The 24,970-nt window shown below is 39.7% G+C and overlaps 1 long non-coding RNA gene across 1 annotated transcript in view; it reads left to right on the forward strand.

Moving 5' to 3' along the window:
• The first annotated feature begins 18,228 nt into the window (after positions 1–18,228).
• The window catches only part of LOC117871539, a 36,855-nt gene continuing 30,113 nt past the window's right edge, over positions 18,229–24,970 (forward strand). Inside the window, exon 1 of the long non-coding RNA XR_004644267.1 lies at positions 18,229–18,340. This is a non-coding gene — a long non-coding RNA (uncharacterized LOC117871539). The remainder of the gene's footprint in view (positions 18,341–24,970) is intronic.

Genomic DNA, 24,970 nt, shown 5'->3' on the forward strand with positions numbered 1-24,970 from the left:
AATTTGTCCCGCTCCTCTGCGTGTCCATGATTGTTGGCATATCAGGCCAGTGTGGCACCTTTTACGGAACTTTCTCCCTGATCTCCCTGGCTTTGTTTGAAAGGTGAAAAGAGCTGCAGGTGAGGGCAGCACTGGATCCTTCTTTTAGGGATCAGTCACATAACTCTGCAGCAAACTCCATCCACTATTTACCCTGCTTTTTCCACTTGCAGTTTTCTGTCAATGCCCACCACTCTCCTGGCTTGGGCTGCCAGGTGACGTTCCCCCATGCAGGTCTCTTTTCCCGCCCCCACACTTTAAAAACATCTACTTCAGCACCACCCCAGCATGCAAACGGCAACATGAGGCAAAATAGTAGATGAGTGGAGGTTGGGGTGAGGGGGAGGGGGTTAGGAAAGGTCACTTCAGTATGCAAATAGCAAATATATTTGATAAGAAATTCACATTTAACCAGTATTTGGACTTAGGCATTGGAAAAGCACAGTTGCAGTGCTAGCACTTCTCCCCCTTGGAACACAGCACACCCTGATATCTTTAATAGCGTACAATAAATCAGTTGCTAACCCTGTATACATGCCAAGCAAATGAGGAAGGAAACGCTTCTGGATACAACAGCATGCAGCAACAGCTTCAATTAAAACATCTACAGTATTGCATGTTTCAGGCGCAACATCGTGCAGCACTCATAGTCTAGCAGAGCTAACAATGTAAATCACAGTTCTCTAACGGAAAGGTAAGGCACTTTGATACAAGAGCGATTTGAATAAACGCCTCATGCATGTTTTTCATTTACAGCAAGCAATTGCACTAGGTTTGTAGCAAGTACATTCTGAGGGCTATGTCTTGCAGCTGTAGCAGCCTGTTGATTTTGACACGGCCTTTCCTCATGTCTGCTGGCCCTATTTCAGAGAAATTTTGGATCAAGTAATACTTAATTTTTGCCTGTGGGGCATGGCAGATGTGTCCTCCACATCCTGATAGGATAAATTTAATGCCACTTTTTGGGGTGCAGGATCGTCCCGGAAGACAGTTTTTAGTACATCTCCTTGGATGGCCTCTAGTGTTCTCGAAAAGAACCCTCCTCTGCCACTTGAGGAGCCACCTGTGGGATATATATGCTCCAGGGACATGATGGCCTGAAATACAGCAACTGGATTTATTACATTCGGCCCTTCAATACATTATATCTCTCCCAACTTTTTCCCATGTGCACAAGTTCAGCTAAATGATGAACTTGCCAGGGACTTAGGAAATTATTCACTATCCTGAAGCTAGGGACTGGCTGCTAACTTATAACAGTTTTGTTGTTTTGGTATGAGAGAAACACTAAGGAATTTCAGCTCTGTCCCATTGCTGTGGGGACAAGGGACAGGGGGTGGGAGGTTTGGCTGGAGTGGCAGAGAACAGACACCCTTCTGGTTCGTGGCCAGTTTGGGGTGGAATGAGGGGAGGCACTCTACCCTGTCCTATCATCCTCATGAGTGGGTAGTGCTTGGGCAGTCTTACTATATCTCTCCCCAGATCTGATTGTCATCTTGAAGGCTGTGGGGCCTGCTATTGGCCAATCTAGTCCTCAGTCCCTGGCCATGGAAAGGGGTGCAGGTTTAAAACTTTCTTCCTGGGTGCAGGGATACTCTTTTTCCTCCCCAACTCCCGCATCAGCAATTCTGTGTGATAGGTAGGCAGGTCCCTAAGCTGTTTCTTGCAACAAAGGGCTTAGACGCCTACACCACCTGACTCCAGGAGACGGATTTCCTGCTGTGGGTCGCTAGCAGAGATTGGCACCTCCTTGCAGTCCAGATTTAGGTGCCTCACTCCACGAGATGGACAGGGATTAGGAAACATCCCTTTCCTCATTGTCTCATCTGGCTGATTTAGGCAGCTCCCTGACTAGTATGATGGCTTTTGTGGGCCCGATTCTCAGGTGCCTGTCTCTCCCCTTTTGTTGTAGAGAAAGTTAGGGGTGCCTAACTCATGGTTTATGGATTCCAGTGGTTTTCAAAGTGCTACCTCAAATGTAGGCATGGCAATGCTCAATGTCACAATGCCTAAGTCCCTGTGGAACCGGGCCAGGGTATCAAAAGCACAAAGCTAACAAAGTATCCCATCTCAGACTGCATTTCGCTTCCATACACATTCATAGACCCAAGCCATCTGTAAACAGAAAACCAAATGATGGACTATTTTCAAAATAATATTTTGAGATCCACCCTAACAGCCCTGCGTTTAGCAGTAATTACAGTTCTCCTTTCAGGCTGCTCATAATTGGCTGGCAGCCTCTCTGCCTCAATTCCCCCACTTCTGAAATTGCCTCCGTTTGTCTCACAAATGATGTGCAATATACCACACGCAAACCTAACGTGAGCCAGACATTTCGTGGCATAAACAAGTCATGTCATAGGACCCCTCCACCTACTCTTAGGTCTGCCAAAGGCACAGTCCCCCTGCAGTTACTTCGGTAACAGGTCCTTATGGTCAAACTGTCCAGACTGCCATTACATGGCTTCATGAAGCAAAGGCAGTAGGCTGGATCACCCAGGGTACAAATTAAGACAGCAAGATTTGAGGGCAAAGTTCCCTGTCCCAGCTTTTAGAGCAGTCCAGAAATTATGAGTATTCTGGCATTATAACTCTTCTGGAGCAGCCAACATTAATCTCTGTAAATCTGCCCTGGTGATCCCCCAAGGCCTGCAGATCCACTGAAAAGAAGCCTTTCTGGTTGATGTTTTGAGATGCTAGATGAATAGGGTCTAAAATTGTTACATGGATCTCATCTACAATATTCCCCCACAATTAGTGAACCCCAACGTCTCAAATCCATTAAGTAGTTCCTGAACATTGCAGACCTCCATCACAATCACCCTGACTGTGGATTTCCCTACACCAAATTGATTTGCTACTGATCAATAGCAATCGGGGATGGCAAGCTTCTATATTGAAATTGCCACTCTCTTCTCCACAGTGAGTTTTCATTCTGGTGCTGCAGAGTCTGAGTAATCTCATCACACCACATGAAGAATGTGACCTTCACTTCTGAAGTTCTGGAGCCACTGCTGATCATCTCAGCTCTCCAAAATAAACTGGACCCACCATTCAGGGCTTGTTGTCTGGGACCCAAAACTTGGCTCCACTAAGTGAAATTCCTCCAGGAATAAATCAGACAGGAATTCCTGAGTGGCATCAAAGTATATATTCTCCTTTGGTTACTCCCCCTGCCTGTGAATTCATCTAGCTTGGATCTTGGAATCGGAGCATGGCCCTGTCCTGTATAACAGGATCTACTATTTTGTCATAACAATGGATATGAGCTCTGCATTCCTCTGTGCTTCATCCATGCTGGTGATGAGAAGTTTGGAAATAGGTGTCCAGTTGAGTTCTAGACTACGGCAGAAGGGATGATGGGTATTTCACCCCTATTTCCACAGTTCCCTTGGATGCCAGCAGATATGTCCCACAATCAGCTGCAAAACTTTCCCAGAAGGCAGTAAACCTGGCGACAGTGCAGAGGACCCTGGAATACTTAACCGCACTGTACCATACTTACATCAGTGCCATTATGTGAATACAAGTGATGGTGCTTGCAGTGCTGCATGTGCAATAGTGCAAAGACACTCAACCAAAACAGTCATATCAATTTAACTAAATCAATACAACATATACTGACAAAACTTCTGCATGCAGACAAGCCCAAAGAGACTACCAAGAGCAGGACTGTCCCTTTGAAAATACTCTCTACAAGGGGAAAACAAAGAGGAGATAAAATGAAGTTTAATTTTCTTTAAAATTCAAATGCTTTAACTCTTTTTTTATGATGGTTTCTGTAATGGGAGCAGACCAGCCTGGATCACAATAATTGTTTATGTTATGTTGTAAAATAAGGGTTCTAATGTATCTTAAACACATTTGGGGCCAACTTCCCTTAAAACCTTACGGTATGTCTACACTGCAATGTAAAACCTATGGCCAGCTCATGCTAGCTGACTGAGCTGTTTAATTGCCATGAAGACATTTAGGTTCGGATTAGAGCCTGGATTCTAGGCCATAACACCATATTTCCAACTCCAAACTGATTCACTACTGACCAGTAGCAGTCTGGAGTTGTCAGCTTCTACACAGCGATCACCACTCACTTTTCCACAGAGAGGTCAGCTTTCATTTCGGAGTCCTTGTGCTGCAGAGTTGGGGTGAACTCCGTACACAGTTCCAGGAAGATAGATTTGTGCATCTGAAAGTTCTACAGCCACTGCTCATCATCCCATACAGTGATCCCACCATTCAGTGCTTGTTTCCCGAGCCCAGTACTGACGGTCCACTGTATGCAGCTGCTCTGTGAATGCCAACATCAATCTTGAATTATTTCTTTCCATGGCACACAGCAGGGCAGGCACCACCAATTCACTTTCTGATTCACAACTCATGAAATAGTGCAGGATCAGCCATGGTGTGTTCATAACACTCATTACCAGACTCATCAGCAGTTCAGGATCCATGCTTTCAGGCAGAGATGGCAGGTGCACAGCTAACAAAGGATGTTGAAAAATGGCACGAAACAAATTTGGAAAGATGGGACAGAAAGAACTGCAACATGGGACAGTGAGCATGTCCCTATGATGTACCACAATCCATTCCCAGAGCTTCCAGCAGCAGAGGGGGGCAGAGGGTGGCGAGTTGCACAGTGGGATAGCTACACTCTCTCTGTTGATGCAAGAGCACTGACTGTGGATGCACATGTCATGCACAACTGATGTAATTAAAGTGGCTTATGATTGTCAATGTAATTTAAGTCGACTTAACTCTGGAGTGTAGACATGGCTTAAACCATTGCCCTATCTCTTCTCTCTCCATGACTGGAGAGGTGTTAACAGGCTCACTTCACCTTTAATGTCCCTTGAAAGATGCATTAATCACTTATGCTAAACAATCTGGGCCACCTTGTATTTAGTTGTGGCACTCGGAGTACATTTCCCAGATCTGAAGAAGAGCTCTGTATAAACTCGAAAGCTTGTTTCTCTCACCAACAGAAATTGGACCAATAAAATATATTGCCTCATCCACCTTGTCTCTTTTTATTCTCTCAGTGTTCAGCTAAATTCCACTAAAATAATTAATTTATTATGAATTATGTGTTTATTTTTTGAATAGAGATGTTTGATTTTATTTTTTTTATTATTGGGTACAAATATTAGGCAGGTCTATGCAAGAACTTGATTCTTCTTATGGGAAAGGGGCATTTGGAGTTTTGTGGCCTGGGCGCTGAAGATGCTGGGAATCTTCATAATATCAGCACCCATACAAGAAATGAAGTGGCCCTGTCCATAAAGCAGTATTTTTATCTCTGTCTATGAATAACTGTAGTATAAAATGTACATAAATATTTGATGATTAACTTTGGATAAGAGCTGTGCTATCTCAGTTCATGTAATACATTCAAGCTCTGAAGAAATAGCTTGGACAAAACACTAAGGACTCAACTGTGCCTTGAAGGCATGGCGCCACATTGGGGGTAGTGCAGAGATGCATTTCCTCAGCATGAGTTCCAGGAGGGATTGTGTCCAATCCCTCTCGGAGCTCCTGGGGAATGGAGCTAATGTATTACGATTGATAGAGGGTGCACCATACGCTCCCCTCCATTCACAGACCGCCCTTCTGGCCCTTGAAGAGCCAGTGGAGCGAACGGCCCTCCCTCCTCCTGCCTCCTCTCCTGTAAGAGGGCTAGCACCACCAGGCGCACTAGGAAGATTCAGTCCTAGCATTAAGGAGAGTGCAAGGACTATAGGAGTGTCTGCTTCTTGACAGGGGAAACTCTGAGGGGACACGATCCTCCTCCACACCCGTAAATCTGTGCACAGTCATGTCTTAAATCCAGATTCTTAGCAGAAATATCCGTTAGTGTTTATGTCAAGAACTTAATGCAGCTGTAACCTGAGCAAACAACCTAAATATTTTCTTAATGAGTGAAAGGTTGGCATGCAGGAGTAATTTCAATACATTGTGTAGCACTGTAGAGTAATATTACATGTGAAATCAAACATACTTTCTTAATACAATTTTATTTATTGTTTGCTTAATGCTCAAAAATGTGCTAAAAAGAGCCTCAGACACCTCGGATCTCACGTATTCAGCTGCTGCTCCCTTCCATCCCTTGCCCATCATTTGATTTTAATCCTTTTCTAACACTTTTTAAAATGGAAAGGAATGCATATTGGAAAACATAATCTCCACTATACATATAAAATGATGGGAGGTCTAAATGAGCTGTTACCACTCAAGAAAGAGATTTTGGAGTCATTGTGGATAGTTCTCAGAAGACATCCACTCAATGTGCAGCGACAGTCAAAAAAGCTAACAGAATGTTGGGAATCATTAAGAAAGGGATCGATAATAAGACAGAAAATATCCTATTGCCTCTATATAAATCCATGGTACGCCCACATCTTTAATACTGCATGAAGATCTGGTAGCCCCATCACAAAAAAGATATATTGGAATTGGAAAAAGTACAGAAAAGGAGAACAAAAATGATTAGGGGTATGGAACAGCTTCCGTACGAGGAGAGATTAATAAAACTGGGACTTTTCAGCTTGGAAAAGAGACGACATCATGACTGGTGTGTAGAAAGTAAATAAGGAGTGTTATTCACTCCTTCTCATAACACAAGAACTAGAGTCACCAAATGAAATTAATAGACAGTAGGTTTAAAACAAACAAAAGAAAGTATTTCTTAACACAACGCACAGTCTGTGGAACACTTTGCCAGAGGATGTTGTGAAGGCCAAGACTATAACAGGATTCAAAAAACAAATAGCTAAGTTCATGGAGGATAGGTCCATCAATGGCTATTAGCCAGGATGGGCAGGGATGGTGTCCCTAGCCTCTGTTTGCCAGAAGCTGGGAATTGGCAACAGGGGATTGATCACTTGATGATTACTTGTTCGGTTAACTTCTTCAGAAGCAGTTAGTATTGGCCGCTGTTGGAAGACAGGATACTGGGCTAGATGGACCTTTGGTCTGACCCAGCATGGCCGTTCTTATGTTCCTATGTTCAGTTTGCTGCCTGCTACCCTACCTTGTTTCCTAGTTCAATCAGCCTCTGCCTACCCACCCACCCAGCCAGCTTCTTCCTGGCCTTGTACCTCCAGGTCTCATCCCTACCCCTTCCTGCCAAAAGACACTCCCTATCTCTACACAAAGAAACAGCACACTGAGGCTGGTACCACTGGTTTCTGAGGAGTGAAGGTGTATCCCAGTTACTGTTGATGGGAGTCTTTCATCCCAGGGGAGCTGGGGCCTGTGTAGTTTTTCTCCAGGGGTTGGTGGTTGGGCTTCTGCCCCACATGGTACTTGAGGTGGGATACACTTACATTAGGGACCTGATGGCACCATTGTTTTGGTCCACAAAGCGGAATTGGAGGGCAGCTGGTATAATAATCTTCCTTCCAAGTTCTTTTAATCAGGAAGAAGCTTGGTCATCCTTATTAATGGCATTTTCTGGCAGTTGGTTGTTTGGCAGTCAAATTTAGTTGGCCAACCTCTTTTGGGGGCTCTATTTAGCAATAATCTCACCCACTCAGGTTGGTTTTGGGGTTATTGAGTTTCTTGGGCATTATGTGCTACAGTGCAGAAAGCATGACAGATGCTTTTTGAGTCTTTATTTCTCTTTATTTCTTTCATCTTGGCACAGATTTAAGAATTGCTATTTTTAAGTGAAGTATTATTTGCAATTATATTTCAAAGGATAAGGTGACTGAGCCAACACTCAGGATTGTCTTTAATCTCTGGCCATCATTCCTAGGGTACTGTGAAGGTCAGAGATTTTTGTGTTATTTGACTGATGATGCTGGCAAGGAGTGTAGTCTAACTTGGGGCAAAACTTCCCTTGGTTTGGGGGAGCATATACATGACAGGGCAGAAGTCATCTTTTTTGCATAGTCATTTGCCAGTCATTATATTACATTACATTGTCCATAGATTGATGACCTGTGTTAGGATTTTGGGATATTAGATAAAGCCTGGGAGATTGGAATGTTCTTCCCTTCCTTCTCAATATTCACTAGCATATATTGGTGGCCTCCTTCAGGACAGTTTGTTTTAGTTTGTGTTGTTTACCATGGGTCTGTTTATGTATTGTATGTTGAGGATGTTGGATGTTTGCTCCCATTCCCAGAGTTATTTGGATACAATGTCTAATTGTCATAGATTTTAAGGCCAGAAGAGGCCATTTAAATCATCTAGTCTGGGCTCCTCAGGGCTGGCCAGTGAATTTCATCCATTTTCAAATTACTGCATGCTTCTAAATAATGTTTTAAAGGCCTGTAGAGGCCATCACAATTGGGCTTCTTAAATGAAGGATGATTGTTCATATTGCAGGAGCACTTAAAACGTGCACAGACACAGTCCTTTCCCCAGAAAGCTTCCATTCTAATGGTAGACATAGCACAACTAGTGAGAGCTACAACTGTAGATGAGGCAAACAGAAGAATGTGTGGAGGGGGGAACTACAAAAATTGCATTGTTGTGATGTAATTTATTGATTGATTTACTTGCACCAGCATCCACTGGTACTAGATGCTTTCCAAACACTTAAGGAAATTCCTTGCTCTGAGGAGCTCACAAACTAAGGACTGAGGTAAGAGGAAAAAGAATAACGATAGGTAACTTTTATGCGATTTATCTATGTGCCAATTTGATTCATATGGGCAGGCTGGCAGAAGTTGGGTATTGTTTGACTGGCTGAAATAGGGGCCTTGTGGATGAGACCGGGCTGAGCACAGAGGGGGCTGCATGCAAGAAGGCATGGACTTGATTGTATTGGCAGAGCAGTGAGATTGTGGGGGAGCACCCATGGCAAAGCTTGACAAAGAAAGACAATTAGGGAGGAAGAGAGTTATGATGGCTAAGGTTTGATGCAGTCTGAGATGGGAACACAGTGGAGGGATTCAAAAGAGGGAGGATCAAACTGAAAGGCAGAGAAAATAAACTGAGCAGCAGCATTTTGTATGCACTGAAAGAGGAAAATATATATGAAGTTTTGTGTATCCCCTGAGACTTTTATGAAATCAAGGTTTACCTGTACTGTTGTTAATCTTGCCCTCTAATGAAGCTTCATTTTATAAGTAGATTTATATGTAATCTACCATTCTCATGTGTGTGTGAGAATAAATGTTATAGTTTTAAACAGCAATATAAAAATAAACTAAAATATTATAGTCCTAATTCTATAAAGGTAGATGATAGATTTTTATATCTGCCTTCAGATGGAATAAACCTCTTTATATAGAACTTGATTGTCAAATTTATGCTAATAGAAATTATAGTAACACTTTATTCATAAGGGTCATTTTAACATGATTTATGAATGGGCCTAAATGTCTTTCTTATTTGGTATTAATAGACTGGTATTTCCCCACAAGATAAGTGTGATATCTCACATAGTAAAAACAGGAGGTGGCTAATGTAGAAAGCATGCTATAGATTTTTTTACAGTATGATGTTAGCTATAATTAAGTATTTCTATATAGCCTATTTAAGGATTTAATCAGTATTCAACTTTAAATGGAAATCACCAAACCCTACTAGTATCCTATTCTCAATTAACTGTATCAATCCTAATAATCAAATAATTAAATTATAACTTCAGTTAATGTCCCTAGTGCAATCTTACTGCTGGTAATGTACTTCAAAAACACTAGTAGGTTTTTATAAAATATTTGTTTTTCTCACAATATTTATGACTAATAAAATTCTTTATTCTAGATCATTTCATAGGTAGACCATAGAAATCACATTAACATTACACCTAAAAACCTCTTTGGTTTGCCCTTTCTGACTAACAGACAATGCCAAAGCATCATATTCCCCTTCCCGCTGAAATAAAGAAACATAGCTGTCTGAACAGTAAATAGTATAGTAGTATTGTATCTTCTCCTGCTTTTAGAGCTGATAAAATTAAGTTTTAAACATGAGTTTATTTCAGATTCACAAAAATCTGTCTAGGTATCTAGATTCTTATAGTGGTGCTTGTTACGATATTATCTATGCACTTAATATATTTATGGACCAAATATCAAAAAATCAGTGGACTCTACAAGCAGTATATTTTTTTTTTCATAAAAATCCATTGGAACCAGCTTTCATTTTATTCAAAAAAACTAAGAACTTGAATTAGCTATGGTACAAAAGATCTGATATTGATTGGAACTTGGACGTTAGCTTTTGGGTTCATGCAGCTGGGAGCATCATTGTCCTAATGCTTTCCACTACTATGAGGAATTTCTACCATTGCTTCAAGCAGCATCTCCTACTACTTGTGTAGGAGGAGAAAAAGATCTGACTCTTGGAGTTGTGGCATAGGGGCTGTGAATAGCACAGGTTAGGTCTTCAGAACATGTTGCAGATGTAGAACAGCATCATGTTTGGGTAGGAAGAGTCCTAGGAGAATTTGGGAAGTAAGGGGGTAGTATAAAAATGGGATAACATGATAGCTTTAAAAAGTCCTGAGGTTACAGTCCTGCTCTGCCACACTATCGCATGTGCTCAGATACCACATTGATTAGTGTGATATAAGAACCTAACCAAAAAAGAAGAGACAAATATTATGTTGTCCCTAGGGACTGACTTGCTTCTAGGAAGATCAATATGTGGAGGGACAAGTCCACAGGGAAGCTGGCAAAATAGAAGCAAATCAGGCATTTTCCCTCCTCTCCCACCCATCTCAGGGTTGATAGCATGAAAATAAGAGAAGAATGTCAGACAATCACAGTCCAGAAAAGTCAATCCTGTCTTGGCAAACAACACTGAAACTCTCAATAACTCTCCATATCCCCCCTTCTATTACTCCCTTTTCTCACACTCCACTCTCTAAACTCACATTACATACTTATCTTCACTGAGTCCAGTGGTACTTAACTCTGCCCCTGCTCAGTGAAGGCCAGATTCTGAGAAGGGTTGAATTTCCTTCACTCCCATTAATTTTAATAGGAGTGAAGGGCTTTCCAGATTCTTCTAGCACTGGACCCTTAGCTACACACTTAAGTCAACCTCTCTGACAAATAAGCCCACTGCAAACGCAGCCTGCCACTTCCAAGCCTACACAAAAGAATAACATTTTTTTTATTTCCTTGTGTTTCATATTTAGCTCATTGAATAACAGTAAAAACCTCTATTGCAATAAGTGGCTTTTGCAATCGATTTAGTGGCTCAGCTTCACATCAGTCTTTAATCAATTGCAGCAGATATTTATTGCTTGGTATACTACAGCAGTAGAGACGATCATTTATACTGTAACAACTTCATCCCAACTCTGTGTGCCATCTTGGTGCTAGACGGTAACTCCTTTTGTAACGATGTTATGTCCAGGACTGTGGAACAAGCATCGTATCATGTTTTGTGATCCAGGGAATAAGGAAAATAGGAGTAAAATGCACGGTAACCTATTTTGGTGAAAATAATATAGAGCATATCACATATGTTTGCAACATTAAAAAAAAATTAATATTTATGAGAAAACTTTTACTTTTAACATAAATTATATAAATATGTTGGGTTCTTTGGTGCATCACCTTCCTAATTTAAAATTAAGTTACTTAAATTCTAATTAAACTAATAGTAATTAAAACAAATAGCCTCTGTTATTGATATGCTTAATTGAGGGTAATAGTCTCATGTTATTTCTACCAGACTATATTGATGGAAAAATGAACAATAAACAAACCTGACGCTAGCAAAAATTATATTTTTCCATAATTTCTGACTTTAATGTCTTCAAAACCTTTAAAATAGTGATGAATTGAGTTCCATAGTCAAAACATCTCTTTTGTAAAGAAACATGAATCAGAATATAATTTTTAAGCTTAGCTATGTTTATATGCATGAGTGATTATTGCATAAGCAGATTAATAATAAATCACAGGGAGATTTATAAATAAGTTATCCATGGGAAACTCAGCTAGTGCTGCCAATTTACTCTTTTACTTTGTACACATTGGATTCTCATTAAACTATTTAGTTATAAGCTATTTAGCAATTAATTCCAGATGTTGCTATTTTATGGATCTAAGATGTGGCAAGCCACATACCTACAGTAGCCATTTACACATGTGAATAACTTTACTCACATATATGTTGCAGGATTGGATCCAGTTCCCAAGGAAGTCAATAAGATTCTTGCCATTGGCTTAAGTAATAGCGGCATCAAGCCTTAAGTCAGTAGCAGCTTGCTGCTTTGTATTGTTGTCTTTAGATACCATTAGTGGCTTCATTACACTTCTGCATTAAAAAAAAATCACTTTTCATGTTTCACTTTTAACACAAGGTGTTCTGATTATGTGGAGGTGATGAGAAATGGTATGTGAACTTATATGATCTTGGACTAGAGAAAGTATGCATATGATTGTATCCAAGTCAAAGTACTCTAATATCATTTTAAAAAATAGTAACAATCGGAAATTACCAAAGGGACATAATGTATATTTTATATGATATAACAGTCTAGGAATATTTTCAAATAACATAAATGAAATCTAGCATATTGTGTTTAGGGAATGTTCATGTTCAGTAATGTAACACAAATTGTTTTCATGGTTATAACAGGTTGAGAAAAACACAGAAAAAACGGGAAGGCTTTTTAAACATAGATCTACACAGCACAGCTGGTATACCATGTGATGAAAAGTAAAGTGTGAGAACTATTAGCAGGCATTATGGACCCTAGGTATGGATCTGGACTCCCATCATAAAACTAGTGTTGATACATCTACTGATTGCAGTGCTTGACTGTTATGTCATAGTATCCCCTGCCTTTTCTACTCCCTCACTTCAGGGGATATCAACACTAGTAATCGTCAGGCAAGGCTCAATTGATTATCTTCAAAATTTCCTCCTGCTATTGACCATAATGGAAAAAAATTGTACCTCTGAATTATTCAGAATGAAAACATACACAGTAGAAATCAATAAGGCACATCTGATATTAAAGACAAATTAAAGCAGGCAGTATAAGGTGGCTTGAGGCACCTGCTACGTACAAAGAAGAAAGCATTTTAGAGATAAAGAAAAATGTTTTCTTTCTTTCTTTCTTTCTTTCTTTCTTTCTTTCTTTCTTTCTTTCTTTCTTTCTTTCTTTCGTATTATATTACAGCTGTCAAAATTCTTCAAAATAAATATCTCTATGAATTAAGACATTAAGGGTTTCTTTTCAACCAGTTCTTTGTAAACACTGCAATTTAACTTCAGACTCTTGCACAATAATTTCTTCTTTGTATCCCCACAGTCTTTTTAACTTAGCTGTAACATGCCATGCTGGAGGGATAAAATTATAGAAAAATGTTCAGGTCAGAAAAATCACATTAACAAATATCTAGAGCTAGGCACTAAGCCTCTAAAGAATTTTAAAGTGTTAGAGATTAAACTAGTGAAGAAAAATGTGTCTTTCTCTTTCAGAAAGATCTAATATTTTAACAGTGGGAGAATGTATTTCTAACTTGAATCACAAACATGTTCATCTTTTAAAAATCTGAGAGCTGGGGGCCTGCTTCCTTGTGTCTGTGTGTGATAGGGATGCGGGTTGGGGCTGGGTCATATACCTTTTTTAATTCTGAAATTCTGATTTGAACCAAACCTTGTGGGGATAGCTCTCTAGAGGAAATGAACTCCACATCACCACACCATCCTTTGCTGAGCATGGATTCATGCTACTAGTATCTGATATGATTAGTATTTTCTCTTCTGGTAAGTCATATTATGCACAAGATGAACTTCTTAAGGGATATAGAAAGTGGTGTCAAAAGTTGAGCTTGAAATGATGGACAGAGTATATGACAATATTCGGACTACAGCTGACAATGTCATTCCTGAGTTAAATGTTGCCGATACTAGGACAGTGGATCTGATTCTGCACTGCCTTACATAGCTTTGTGCCAGTGTATTTCCATTGTCTTCTTTGGAGCTACTCCTGATTTACCCCAGTGTAACTGAGAAAAGAATCTGGCCAAATAACTCTGCAAAATAAAAGCAAAGTTAAACAAATGCCTTCAGAAGAATCAGGCCCTTTACAAAATAGGAAAATGCAGAGACCCACTATTGTAATAATTTCACTCAGTGGAGAATAGATCTTCCTCACCTGGAGTCCTTTTGATTTCAAAGAGAGAGTGTGTTCATCTTTGGGACGTGTTCCCATTCTTGGTCCAAAATAGCCCATGTCTGTTGACCTTCATGACACTCAATAAGACATATCTTTTTTTTCAGGCTTTTGGGAACAGAATGGCTTGTAAAGGTGGCTGAGGTTTGGCTGGGAAGGGAGCAATTTGCAGGATTTCTGTTGTAGGTCAATTTCTCTTGTTGGATGTGGGTAGACTTAGCTGCTGGGTCAGCTGATTTGTTTGCTGTGATTTACCCCAAGGGGAGGCAGATTTTCCAAGGTAGTAAGGGTCTAAAGCTGCAGATAGGCACCTAGTAGGATTATCAGAAGCATTTAAGCAGTTTAGGTACCTAACTCCTATTGATTTCAATGGGAATTAGGCACCTAACCTGCTTAGGGCCTTTTGAATATCCCATTAGATGCCTATCTACATCATTAGGCATCTAAATACCTTTGAAAATCTTCGGTGCTTAGAATGCTAGATTTGTATGCTTGTCTAGATGGAAATAATAATAATAATTTCCAGTTGCTGATATGTAAATATATTTCCGTTAACAGACAGAAATATCCCCAGCAGAGATGGGTGTAGGCTGCAGAGTTTGAAAACCCCAAAGATTTGGGGTGTTTGAATCCAGTGTTTTGGCTCAGGCCCATCTCTAATCACAGTTTATCCAGAGTTCAAGAGACTTTGGACAGCAGCTGTTGAAAAGGGCATTCCATACAGGTAATGTGTGGCTGTCAGTTTCCTCTTCATGCCATTGCTTGAGGCTGCCTTTGTTGCTTATTTCTTTGTCAGAAATGTAATCAAGTGTCATGCTACACTATGGCATCTCTATGACAAATTGTTTCCAAAATTTATGCTACCGTGTTTAACATACACTCAAAAATAGGTTTCTGTTTACCATTCTACCAATCATTCCCACCGTTCCTTTTAAATTGTGACTAAACTGTATGTTCATGCAACTTAAGGAGAAATATCACATAGTACTGACTTGACCCAATGCAAGGCAATTGGGTTGGGGGGCAGAGATAGCTCAGTGGTTTGAAGGTTGGCTTGTTAAACCCAGGGTTGTGAGTTCAATTCTTGAGGGGGCAACTTAGGGATCTGGGGCAAAATCAGTACATGGTCCTCCTAGTGAAGGTAGGGGGCTGGATTCCATGACCTTTCAGGCTCCATTCAAGTTCTATGAGATAGGTATATCTCCATTTATTTATAATTACATAGAACTCATGTTGATGTAAATGAGAACTCTGTCTGCAGAACCAGGGTAAAATATGACAAGTTTTCTAGAGCTTTATAAACCTGGTGAAAATTGTTATACAAAACTTTATGTGATAATGTTTTACAGAATTTCATATTATGAAAATTATTTTTTCCTCAAGAGAGACAAAGATGATGAAGTAAAGGTGAAATGTCCATGTTTTCTATGTAAATCCACTTTTGCTCATAAAGAGAGTGTTTGTTTGAATCCAAGATTCCATATAAGCATCACAATATTATTGCCATACTATTTTACAACTCCCTGATTGTGGTCATAGTTCTGATCTGCTTTTGCATCAAAGCACTAGTGTTTCTATATTAATGCCTGCATCTCCTATGTTACAGATTGATATTCCCCATTTATATAGCCTGGGCACAGGCCCCTTTTCCCAATATTTGATCTTTGTCAGGGAACTGTGTTCCTTTGTAAAGCAGTAAGATAAATAATAATGAATAATGATACAGTGATATTTATTTAGAATTTCGAACACTGGAAAAAATAAATTCAACATGAAAGAAGATAAAAAGGCAGTAGCACAGGTAAGTGCAGGGCACAATAAACAGATGGCCCCAGATCCTTGGTCCCTCATAATTCACCTTTGCACTAGTCCATTGGCGCAAAGAACTTAAAGATGCTTCTGGCTATCTGGCATGAGGGCATGAAGACAAGAAAAGGGCCCAGCAGGGCAGGATGTGCTCCAGCGATCCTGGCTAATGCAGTGGCCCTCTAAGCATTCCTTTTTTAGGAGAATCCCTGAGTGGTGTCAGTAAGTGTAGCCAGATCTTTGCCACCAGCTTCTGGCCCTCTGACATAGTGGGTGTTACAGGGGCAAGCCAGGCATAGGAGGCAAAAGTATGGCTGGAGCTTTCTGTGCTTCAGTGATCCTAGACTGGTGACTGAAGCTGTTGTACCTGGTTTCCAGCTGTTCTCAGGACCAGGGAAGAATGGCAGAAGACTGGCATGTCCCTCTTTTGGTACTCCAAGCAAAACTCAGGCCTACCTAGGGAGCTAGCACTAAAAGCCTGTTAATGTGAATTTCAGAAATCTCAGAAACTAAAAATTGTTGATTTCCCAGCAATAGTAGTAATACCTTAGAGAATTCCAGAAACTGGCACTACTGGTTCTGGCCTAGAGGAGCATAGCAGCCTAGGCCTCTCTCTGCCAGGCCAGGAACGCACAGACACAGACACTAGGGCTATATGAAAGCGCTGCAGCTGAGCCACTCTTCCTGCAAACTGGTTGAACTATAAGCACATAAAGCTGATGTGTTAGTAGTCTAACAGACACAAGAATGGCAGAGCATGGGGGGAAGAGGGGAATTAGAACAATAAATGTAGCCTCTCCCTCTGTATTCAAAATGTCTTCTCTGACCTTCCTGAGCACATGTGGTAGGCTTGGCCATTCAGTGAAAGTGAAGAGAGACCATGTCATGTGACTAATCCAAGCTCAAAATTCGACATGTGAAATGCTCTGTGGTTAACTCCCTCAAAATCCTTGCTGCCATCTAGACGATCCAAACATTTGTAGCTTGTTTTTAGAAGTGCGGGATAGAAAAACTAGGCCATTTCTGTACAATTTTAATAAAAGTTTTGGAGATACCAAAAAAAAAAAAAGCTTTAAAAACACTGCAACTTAAATGAAAAAAAGGTCTGATTTGGAGTGCTGTTCACTTTCAAATCAAATATTTTGTAACGCTCTAGCAGTCACAATGCAGACAGATTTTCCTATGTGATCAATCCTATTCTACATATTCCCTACTATTGTGTACCTGGGAATGAGGCTGCCAACTACCCAGTAGCTTTATACATCCATAAATGGGAAACAGGATTTTAACAAATGGGTGTCAACCCAACAAATCACATCAAATAAATTTTCATTTCTCACTATAATGCAATTTGAACTCAGATATCTAGAAATGAATGAACCAGGTAGAGAGAAAGCATACTGTTTTCATTAGATGCAGCAGCATTTATGATCACAGAAAATCTAAGTAGCAGGTTTGTTGAATCATATATGACAAAAATATTGTGTGATTAGTAGATTATTGTTTACCATTTAACAGTTTGGAAGAGTACTAAACTGTGAGGTAAAATATTAGCATATTTAAAATGATGTTCACCCCTGTATGCTAAAAAGTTAATGTCAGACATATGGAGTGGGGGAAAAAAAAGAGCTACACTGAATAAACATAAATCAAAGCTTTGCTTTTATCACCAACAAGCATAGTGTAGTGGAATACTTTTCAATACATAATGTCCAGAAAAGAAAGAACAGCTTAATAGAGCTATTGGTAGAATGTCAAAAACAGATGGGAAGTAAAAATTGATCTTGGCCAGAAACCAAAAGATGGGATCAGCAGTTTAGTCGTTCTGATTTACAGCATTAAGTAGAACTGGCAATAAGAAATATACAAGTGCAGAGGCAGTTGCAATTAAAAAAATTCCTTCTGAAGAAGATTATAGCTTAACTTCAGATGTTAGTAGTTTTGATGACTTAAGTGAACTCAGAACAGACACAGTAATTCTTGTGAACATGCTTTATCCTACTATGTTCCTAAGAGCCACATATTTCTTGTTCTGATGTTAGTACCCTTTAGATTATGTAGTTTTCTTTTAATCCTGAGCCATACGATAGGATTACTGAGCCAGTAGGGTAATTTAACTACTAATTCAAAGAATAAATGGAGGAGATCAGTTCATGGTGAGAATTAGCTTTACGTGAATATTATGCTTGTGTGACTTTTCATAACTTCCATCAAAGCTGCATATGAAAGTTTATATCATAAACTAACAACTCTCTGTCCTGTGATTAAAGGGCATTTGATGACCTCGTGAACCACCCTTTAGACTTCCAGTGCTTCTGGCTTTAATATTCTGTGCTAGATTCACAGAGCTCTTCTACAGATGCTAAGCATTCAATCCTGAAGGCTCCACTTCATCATCAGGTAATTAGTATTTTCATTAACTTGCTTATTGTCAAGGAAAATGAGCCTTGATCATCTAATTTTTCCTCAATGAGTTGAATATTGTAATATATCTATAATTAATGTGTTTTATGCCACAAACGTGTAATGGAGTGGAAATCTGAGCCTGCTCCCAGCAGTCACTGTCAGTAAATGTTTGATGAATAAACAGAGACTTTCTAATGGGAAATGGTGGCAACTTTTATAAGCAGACACAATAAAGACTTTATTAACATACTTAAGAAGCATTCTGGGAAATAGAATTGAATGCATTATTACTGTAGGCTCCTTTTGTGAAAAGTAAATTTTACTGTCCCCATAACAAATGTTTGCTTGTTTGATGTAAGTTGTAGTGTCATTCTTTTATGGAGCACCTTACAGTGCAATTTTGTGAAGTATTTTAAATTAGCGACATATTCCCTATAGAACTGTGATTTTAAAAAATAACAAACAAAAACTAAACAAAAAAACCCTCTGAAATTTAAATAAATGAATCATTTGCCCACCTGGTTGCGATAGAAAGAGAAGGAGGGAAATAATTGCAGGATTTCTATGTGAAAACCCAGTGCAGGTGTTCAGAGGATGAACAACATTCGAGATGAAAAGGAAGATCATTTGCAATGCATCTAGTTAAACGGAGTAAATACTCACTAAAATGTATGAATTAAAAGCTTCAGGTGGCATTTGAGCATATTATGAACCAGATGTACTGGAGTCATGAATACCTCCAAATGGGTCAGGCACCGAATTAACCACTTGTCCAGCTCCAGAGATTGTATATATTTAGAATGAAACATTTATGGTCTGATTTGCAGCGGGGAGGAGCACACACAATTCCTATTGAAGTCAGTACCAGCTACAGGTGCTCAATACCTTTAAAAATCAAGCCATTAAACTCTGCAATATGAAGAGTGGCTATTTTAAGCACTTTTTAAATTTTAGTAAACACAAACAGTCTATTCCCACTACAGACCATATCTGGGGATTTGAAAATTATGTATACAAGAAAGGCCCAAGTTCTCCATTCAGATTTGTATGTAACTAAGCAGGCTTCTGAAGGACTGATTTAAGGGTGGTGGGAGGAACAAAAAACGGGGAGGATAAAAGGGAGGACAGGACAGAGATCACTTGGCAATAGGGAAAATTTGCCCGAGGAGAAAATTAGAGAGTTTAAAATAGTGAGTGTAAGCAAGGCTGGCTTGAGGTCATATGGGACCCACCCTGCAATAACCTCCACAAGATGGGGGAAATGGCATCCATTTTTAGGGTCTGTGCTCATTAAGAGCTACTCAGGTCTGGCTACGTGAGAACATAGTTACTGTCTACCCAGCCACAAGGTCAGCTAAACTACCACTCTGATATGCACACCACAAAGACCTTCAAAGGAATTCCTTCTAGGGCCTCTGGCCTTAGCACAGACCCTACTCAACCTCCTCCAGACCACGGAGAATAATTTTGCCCCGCAATGGACAAGAATACTACCCAAAGAATACTTTATAGTACTTATCATACAATCAAGAACAAAACCACCAACCTTCTCCTTAAATTTTTTAAAATTAAATTACTGAGATTACTTCAGAAAGGACATCAGGGGATTACAGATGAGATCTAAAAGCAGCCAATGGGTAACTTCAAATACTACTTTTTATCTTAAAACTTAAAACCTTTGATTTAGAATGGAATTTTTAAAAATAGGTAAGATAAGGGTTTTCCTGGCGATCAGTATCTTCTTTTTCACAACGTCTATTGTGTACCTTAAATAGGAAGCATCGAATAAAAAACTTACTGAAATCTGTTCCCTGATCAGGTGAGGAGGAGAAAAAGCATTATTTTATCCAGGAGTGTATTTGAATTCTATAGTTAAATATGTCCTGAATTAAATGCCTCCTACAGGGAGTCTGAACCCAGTGCCTGAAGTCCCTCAGACCTGCAGTGGGGCATACAGAGCTGCAATATATCCTCTGAGCTGGGTTGGCAAAGCTTGAGAAATCAGAGTTAAAGGGCATGGAGATGTGGAATTCAATTGCATGAACCCCCTATTGTCAACTCAGTTCCTTGACTCACTTCTACAAATCTCTTGGGACTTGTTTTTTTGGCTTCCACAGCAGACTGCTTTTCATTCAGAAGTGTTTTGGCCTGTATTGCTGGCCTCCAGAGATTTGTATACCCAGCAGAGAATTCTGTGCTGGATCAGCCAGGCAACGTGCTAGAATCCTTAAAAGATCTATGTAATATCAGATTCAAGATAGCAGGGATTGGTGAGAAGAAAGGAAGGAAGAGGCCTAAACAAAGAAATAGGCACTGAATGGAGCTACATCATACTGGGCTGTTTGGGTTCACTGTGAGTCTTCCAAGCAGGTTCAGCTTGCATGGTTTTATGACTCCCTAGTAGAACTGGTTGGAAGTTTTTTCTCTGAAAAAAGAAAAAAAAACCTTTTAGGCCGAAAAACTAAATCAAAATTTTTTTGGCCAAATGCTTTCAGCTGAAAACTCAACATTTTGATTTGGCAATGCTGCCACCATGCCTCACGGAAATTGAAGTTCAGGTGGCTCATGTGCCCGATCTGCCCTGTAAACCAGACTCCTTGGCTGGACTACATCTACCATGCTGCACCATGGTCTTTCCTCTTGCTGAGCCACTGTGGTGCACCATGAAAATCCCTAATAATTTCTCAGTACACCTGTGTTCACTGTGCAGGATTGGACCCTGCACACCACTTAGATGGAGGATTGCCTATTTTCCCTCAGTTTGTGAATGGCTAGTGGAGATAGATGCCTCCATTCAGCCCAGATTTAGGTGCCAAAATCCACAAGAGAGACTTATCTCTAACCATGTCTCCATACAGGTATGTGTCTAGAAATTGGAAAGGAAAGAAAAAGATCACTATGATAATAGTTGTGATAAATGCTTTCTTTTAGCAAACACCCCCTCAGCATCTTCTGTTGGCTAGTTTCGGTGGCTCCCTACCTAACGTGCTGGCTTTTGTGGATCCCAGTCTAAGGCGCCTATCTCTACCCACTCATTGTATAGGGAGCCCAGGCTCCTAACTCAGGTTTTGTGGATCACTGTGTTATCACAGTGATTTTTCTAGACATCTAAAAGTTAGGCATTGTGATGCTGAGCATCTCAAGTCCTAAGTATCTTTGTGGACATGGGCCTATGTGTTTACTGTATTTACGTAAATTTGTTTTTAAAAAGATATATCATCCAACACATAGAAAACCTGGGAGTAAACCCCAAAATAAATGTATGTTTGAAATCTAGGGGAGTTGGGAATATGTAAAATAGAACTGTTTGCAGATGTGGATGAGCTACTTATCTCTAAGCATGCCCCCATATAGGTCGTGTCTGGAAACTGAAATGGAAAGAAAAGACCTCTGTTTGTCATAGTAAAGGCAATGTTATGATAATACTCCCACCATGAGTGGGGTTCCTTAGCACAGATGGAGGAACCAACAGAGCGGTATCTAAGAAACATTAAATGCTCTCACGTGCCAACCAGCTACAAGGAAGCTTTTAATGCCTATATAGCCCAGGTAAAAAAGAAGGGGCGTAATCATGTTGCTGTCGGGAAGAAATAGTCGTGGATCAGATGGGTTCACCTGGTTTACTTTTGAAGGCATAACTGTAAAAATAAGTGACACATCTAAGTTTCCCACTGATATTTTTGGAGGCGGGGGTGGGGTGGGGGTGGGGTTGGCATTCCTCTGCTTTGTCAGTGGCATCATTTGTGCTAGTTCTGTGCTATTTAGCAGTACTATGATAACAGATACGTAGCCTAACCCTATTGTCACTGAATTCAATGGGGGCATCACTGTTGATTTCAATGTAACCAAGGGCACTGTTACTTAGGTACACTGGCTAAAAAATTCAAACTTGGGTACCAAAATTTAGATCCACGTTAAGGCCCAATTTTCAGAGTACACTCAACTCTCATTGAAGCTGAGAGGTGTTGCACATATTTTGTGCTTGAAATATAATGAAGGTACTTTTTTTATACTTAAGAACATCTAATAGAATTTTTTTTTTTTAAAGCCTTTTGTTTCCCCATGTTGGGTGAAATTCTTGCCCCACTGAAGTCAGTGGGAGTTTTACAATTGAGTGCAATGTGGTGAGGATTTTCCCAGGTTTCTCCATTTCTGATGTACTGTTCATTCTTTTCTCTGAGTATATGTACATCAGGACTCTTTAATAGATCTTTGGCAGCGTATCTGAAAGAATGATTTAGGAAATATTTATTAATTTATTTTTCCTTATACTTCAGAACCAGCTTAATTAGCAGGGTTTTTTATTATTATTATTATTTTATGTGTAAGGCATAAACAGTGAAGAAAAATCATGAATGTATTTTACAGGCCAGAGTTAGCTCTTGATCACAGTAAGATAATGATATTTAAGTATATTTCTCTTCCCACTAATACTACTGAAATAGCAGACAATGGATCGTATTAAGGTTATCAACAGAGACTAGGGGAACAATTCATTTCTCTATTACACTGCTGTAAAACTGGGGTAACTCCACTGAAGTAATTTGAGTTTTTCTAATTTTACACATCATTACTGAGACCAAAATTGGTCTAGTATTCTTAACAGATATAACTTCTTCTGTGGCCTCTATTTATTTTACACATTTTTTCCAAAATCAGTGGTGTGCTGTAAGACTCCTGAATTTTTGTGTAAGATTTCTTTCCATAAAAAACTGATTTGGGCCCATATTTCGAATGTATCTTTTTAAAAATGTTAAACTGGTTAAGTGACACAAATATTGAAAATACTGCCTCAAGATTATGTTGATAACTTATAAGGAAAATCTTTTAGAGACAACCCCACCCCAAAACAATCAAAAGATAAAGGTACTAGTAACATGATGTTTTGTATTTCACTGGATAAAGATAGAAGAGAGAGATAGAGGTTGGCAAAATAATGCATATAAAGGCCAGATATCTGTGTCCTGAGGCCATCAGACACTTCCCTAATGGACTACAGTGCACATAAAAATAATTAATCATGCAGAGAAGGTACTGCTGGGGTTAGAACTGAGGTCTTCAGCTTTTAATGGAAATGCTCTCTGATTGAGTTAGAAGAAAAACTTCCTTAGTTCAAGCAGTGGGGTATTTGTCATACTTAACTCATAATAGTTTAGGAGTACAATAAAATATCAGACATGGTTCAGCACTTTTATTTCTTGGGGTATTAAAACTATATATAATATAAGAAAAGCAGAAGTATAAAATGAACTCCTTTGCATGGTAGTATTCTCAAATTTCAGTAGGAGGAACACTTAAGAGGCTAAACTCAGACTCTCTGGGGTCATATTTGTTCCCCCACTAAAGATACATCTCTCTGAATAATCTCTCCATTACATGCATTTTAAAAATATGATGTGTCTGCTATCGTGTTGTTTGATAGGTTGCTGAGTTACAGTAGAATCTGATCGCTTATTTGCTTATTTTCTGTTAAGGTGCACATCTACAGTACAAAGCTTTTAAAATATAATTTTAAACAGTGGGTTAAGATCCCCTGTCAGTAACATAAAGATATATATAATATAAAGATAAAGACTATAACAGGGTTCAAAAAATAACTAGATAAATTCGTGGAGGATAGGTCTATCAATGGCTATTAGCCAAGATGTGCTGGGATGGTGTCCCTAGCCTCTGTTTGCCAGAAGCTGGGAATGGACGACAGGGGATGGATTACGCAATGATTACCTGTTCCGTTCATTCCGTCTGGGGCACCTGGCATTGGCCATTGTCAGAAGACAGGATACTGGGCTAGATGGACCTTTGGTCTGACCCAGTATGACTGTTCTTATGTTCTTATATTACACACAAAGCCTATGACTACACTGCACACTAATGGTGGTGGTGTGTAGGGTATGTATAGCTACACGCCACAGTGAAAGGCTGTGTTCTCAGTGGTATGTAGCTACACATGTCAAGGAAGGGCTGCAGTCTTTTCCTGCTGCCTACTCTTTGCCGGAACCTTTCCCTGTGGTGGAGAAAGGCTCTGGCCACTCCCTGAGGTGAAACCTTTCCCAATTGCTAAAAAATAGCAGTGTAAATGGGGGTGGCACCGCTTGGACGTGTAGAGAGCTGTGTAGGGTACATACCCACAGGGCGCAGGCATGTCTTTACCCACATAAGCAATGCCTCACCATCTACACTGGTATTTATACCCATGCTAGGGAGCGCATATACTGTATGTTCTTTACAAGCTGGCACAAAGAGTGTGCAGTGTAGACATACTGAAAGTAAGCAATGTTGAAAATACATTTTTAAGGTCACAAAGTCAAGCACTCACAATTTCGGCAATGTTAATATTCAGGTTGCTTGTGCAATGCATTATGGTACAATCTTTAATTACATGATTACATACTATTTTCCCACTGGATCCCTGCCCCCTTCTCTCACACTGAGTGCTGTTTTTGGGAAATATCAGTGGTGTCCAAAGTGACCAACATTTTCACATTAATTTCAGGGACATTGGAGGTGGTACTTAATTTGCTACTAAACCCTATCTGAATAGACACAGTATAAGTTCTCTTATATTACTTTGCTACATAAAACATAGAAAGAAGTATTTACCTTATTAATGGTCTTACTGAAGTA

This window comes from Trachemys scripta, chromosome 1 (assembly GCF_013100865.1).
Source record: "Trachemys scripta elegans isolate TJP31775 chromosome 1, CAS_Tse_1.0, whole genome shotgun sequence".
Taxonomy (NCBI): Eukaryota; Metazoa; Chordata; order Testudines; family Emydidae; genus Trachemys; species Trachemys scripta.